The sequence below is a fragment of the Gadus macrocephalus genome, chromosome 20, assembly GCF_031168955.1.
Source record: "Gadus macrocephalus chromosome 20, ASM3116895v1".
Taxonomy (NCBI): domain Eukaryota; kingdom Metazoa; phylum Chordata; class Actinopteri; order Gadiformes; family Gadidae; genus Gadus; species Gadus macrocephalus.
This window is the reverse complement of record NC_082401.1, coordinates 18,238,081-18,242,431: the sequence shown is the minus strand read 5'-3', so window position 1 is coordinate 18,242,431 and position 4,351 is coordinate 18,238,081. Positions and strand designations below refer to the sequence as shown.

The window sequence follows — 4,351 nt, the reverse complement described above, 5'->3', positions numbered from 1 at the left end:
TTGTCTGTGTGTGAGTGTGTGAGTGTGTTAGAGAGAGAGAGAGAGAGAGAGAGAGAGAGAGAGAGAGAGAGAGAGAGAGAGAGAGAGAGAGAGAGAGAGAGAGAAGAGATAGAGAGAGAGAGAGGCTGTAAGTCTGTGTAAGTGTGTTTGTGAGTGTGTCCGTGTAGTCGAGAGTGAGAGTGTGTGTGTGTGTGTGTGTGTGTGTGTGTGTGTGTGTGTGTGTGTGTGTGTTTGTGGTGAGTGTGTGTGTGTGACTGTTCTCTGTGTGTGTAGGAGAGAGAGAGACAGAGAGTCTGGGAGAGAGAGAGAGAGAGAGAGAGAGAGAGAGAGAGAGAGAGAGAGAGAGAGAGAGAGAGAGAGAGAGAGAGAGAGAGAGAGAGAGAGAGCGGGAGAGCACACACATGGTTCTTCCACTATTTGGTGTTTGTGCTGTTTCTGAACCAAGTGAACCATGAAAAGGTGCTACAGTGGGGCACTGCATTTAACGTCCGTTTCCTTTTCATGCAGAACTATAATACATAATGTAAAGCAGGCCTATAATAACATATAATTTGCAATGTGGTTGAAGTCGTTTTGTGATCTTAGATTTTTAGCGTCTGCATGGAATTGCATTGCTAATGGAATAATTAACTCACGACACTGAATTGATTATTTATAAGTGAAACCGCGGGATAGTCTGGCAGCAGGCAGCATGTCCTTTCACCCTGAGCCCGGCCGGTGCACCGTGCTTTGGTTTGTTTAATAGATAGATTATTTTCATTGTGACTGAATGTTGAAGACTTGATGACTGAAAATAGTATAACTATACGCCTACAGCGACAACACACTATGATGTAAAGCTACATTATAAGTTATAACTTGTCTAAGTCTATTACAAGGGTCATAAGAGTAGCCTATATACATCGATTGTTTTACCCTGACTAGCCTATTAGCCGTATCATATATATATATGATTTGAATAAAGCCCTAACCCTAACCCATATATATATATATATATATATATATATATAGGCTAATTATTATTATTATTATTCATTCATTCAAATAGTCTTAAAACAAATTAAGATGCGCTGTTCTTTGCTCCCAGCTACTCTCTGGGCTCTGGTCCAATACACGTCAGGGTTCGCCTACTAACTCACTTGAGACCAAAACAAACCTTTCACTCACTGGTGCCATAAACCGAACTATATTTAGGGATCACTTTGTCCCAGAACAGCCGGTAGCTGTGCTAATAGGCTGTCCTTTAAAGTATTGTAAAAGCGGTGAAAAACCGTGGCACACTCACCTACAAGCAGCGCAATATACACCTGTCTCGGCGCTGCGGCTCCCTCCGCTTTTCTCATCCTCTCGATTGAAAAGTGTAAAAAAAAAATAATTCCTCAAAAAGAGCTGTCGATCGGTCAGATGTTTTTAAACAGGGTTGTTTTTGTTCGGGGTCATAGGCGCAGGCTTCAAAGAGCAGGGGGAGGTCCGTGCGGTACATGCCTGCCTGTGCGCTACCGTCCGCGGGGGATGAATGGCAGGAGGATTCCTACGCTCGGCTCTTCAGCTCAAAGACTTCCCACCAGCACCGCTCCTGTCACACTTCTTCCACGGCTCATGTCGTCAGCACCCCTCCTCTGATGTAGCATGGCATGCAATCCCACGTCATGCCACCAACTTTGAGTGAAGCGTGTCTGATGCACAGTCGAGATGGGAAGGTCACTTGTTATTCTTATACGCTGGAGTTTAAAAAAACTTCTACGCACGTAAGCGAGACGTCGCACTGGGGGAGGCGGTGGGGGTTGGGGGGGGCTCGTAGATGGAGCTTACGTCGTGTTGTGTTGGGGATGGGGATGGGGAACACGACGTCATGTTTCTGGGACATACCAACAGACCGGATGGATCCGAATGAAGCATTTCAGAAGCTTTACTTTGGGGGGGGGGGGGGGGGGGGGGGGGGGGGCGGGGGACGTAGCAATTACATCTGATTGACATAGGCCATTTGGCCAGGTTCCTTATCTCTTCCTCAACTATAGCTTACCTAATTTATTTAGGGCTTATTTAATTGTTATAGAGGCAGACGTGCAATTGTCAGTTGCAGACAATGCAAGCATTCCTCTCAAGTTGTATTGAAGTTCAGGCTTCAGAATGCTAAACAAAAGCTGTGTTTAGCATTACAGAATACAGAAAGCAACGTACGGCAGATTCAATAAGTTAATTCATGTAGGCTAAATAATTGTAATCGATTCGAAAAGACAACCACACGTTAACAAGTAATGAGCTCAGTTCACTGACTTAAAGCCGAGCAATAGTTAATGTTGTACACTACCGCCACCTAGCGCTCAGATTCAGACGTACAACCTGGATTCAAAATCAAGTCTTCATACACATCTACAGTTAAAAAACAAAAGAAACAAACACACAAAAGAAACAAAGGACTACAACAATTATTGTACACCAGATGACTTAAATTCCCTGAAGCAATATATAATGAGGTGCATACTATTTGAAATATATATAATAAAAGGAAGACTGAAATCAAATAACTAATGAAAAGGGAGGCCAAGGCCGAACCTGTGCTGTTTACTGTTTTGCCTAGTTTATTTTCTTCCTGTTTCTAATTTGTCGCTAAAGAGTGTTTTTCGTACATATTTTAGCCATTGGAAGGCCTTATAGCCATTGAAGCTTCATATTCCACCATCAAAAAGTATTCACGATTAGCCTTGAGCATCCCAAAAGCGACGCTTACATAAATAAATGAGTACATGAATGACTTGAATGACTAATGAGTAAAAAAAATATTTAAAAAATATTTAAAAAAAATCCAAATCCAAAAAAGACCATCAGCACAAATCCAAAAAAAACGGTACATATATTCAATATTCCACATATTCCTGCTTATCTATTGTAGCGCTTGTGGGTAAATTCTGTTCTTTTGACTTTGGTGTCTGTAATCTTATGATGTAGGCCTAGTTACTGACGTCAGAAATCCTCAATGTTGTTCATGTAGAAAAAGGCTCCAACAAATATAATAATATGAAATAATATTGAATATCCAATATTAAAGGTGCAGGAATGTTTTAAAAAAATAACTGGGACCCTTCCTGGGCCTTTGGGCCAGGTTATAGCATGGACCTATGAAGGATATATCTATTATAGTCCAAGGTCCTTATTAACGGAACAGGGACACGCTCATAAAGTATACCTCTCTGCTGGGAGTCGATCAAGCTAGCCCCAACAATCGGCTATTCCCTTGCAACTTATACTGAATACATTCAAGAATCAACCGGTTGATTTTCATGATTTTTTTACTTCTCTAGCATGGATAGGATACTACTAAGTACTAACAGTGATCACTGACAGGCTTGAACCCAGAAACTTCTGCCTGTGAGGCAAGCCTAGCCCACCTCTGTTTACCACTTCGGTGACCAGAACATGTTATCAGTAAGAGCTACATAGTGTCTAATTAAAACAAAATTAAAATGAACCATTTACATTTTCAAGCAATTTTAAGAAAACTATAGTTTACTTATTAGTATGACTGAAGGGGTCCTACTTGAAGGCTTTATGACTGTCTGAGCACCTCGGAGACCTCTGGTCTGGCGGTCTCCATGGCGACCAAACGTAAACGTACAGCAGGGGGCCATGCCGTTGAATACAGGACTCTTACAACTAGACCACTTAAAAGTGCGAAATACTTACACAGATACTTACTGCAAATAGGTCGACGCTTGGAAAATGCATGGCTGAGGACGCGTTAGGGTAAAGTTGGAGGGTAAGTGGCTTTCGTTGTTGTCTGTCGATATTTACCGTTTCAAAGGCCTACAACATGGGCTATATTAGCGTATCATTTTCGTAAGTGCATACGTTGAAGTTTCGAAAACATAGATTGTGGTAGTTGAAAATTCATTCAGAGCTTTACCTTTAAGAAGTTATCTTTACTTTTGGTGACATATGGTGTCGGACTCGACGGCAACAAGTACAAGTGTTTTGAATTCATGTTTACTGTGATTCACAGATTGTCCACTTGATGGCAACATTTGCAGCTTTCATGGTTGTTCAGTTCAGTGTCTGGTTGTTGTGTCTTGTAAACGTATATATCTAATATAATATAATAGAGGGGTTTCCCTTAACCAGCGAAAATATTGGTTAATATAAAAAGTACAACTAATAAATAAATAATAAAAATATATTTTGTACCTTCCCGTCAACATTGCTGAATATCCCTTGGCCAGCAGTTACAGGAGACAAACACAACATGCACACATTATTGAGTTAATGTTAATCAAACTGGCGTATCAATGGGGAGGGGAGAGAGAGAGAGAGAGGGAGAGGGAGAGAGATCAGAGAGAGGGAGGGAGGTTGGGAG

General features: G+C 41.5%; 1 protein-coding gene across 1 annotated transcript in view; it reads left to right on the top strand.

Annotated features, from left to right (window-relative positions):
- The first annotated feature begins 3,611 nt into the window (after window positions 1-3,611).
- The window catches only part of LOC132448316 (uncharacterized), a 12,411-nt gene continuing 11,671 nt past the window's right edge, over window positions 3,612-4,351 (top strand). The window contains exon 1 of the mRNA XM_060039480.1: window positions 3,612-3,757. The gene's annotated coding sequence lies outside the window, so the exon portion shown is untranslated. The remainder of the gene's footprint in view (window positions 3,758-4,351) is intronic.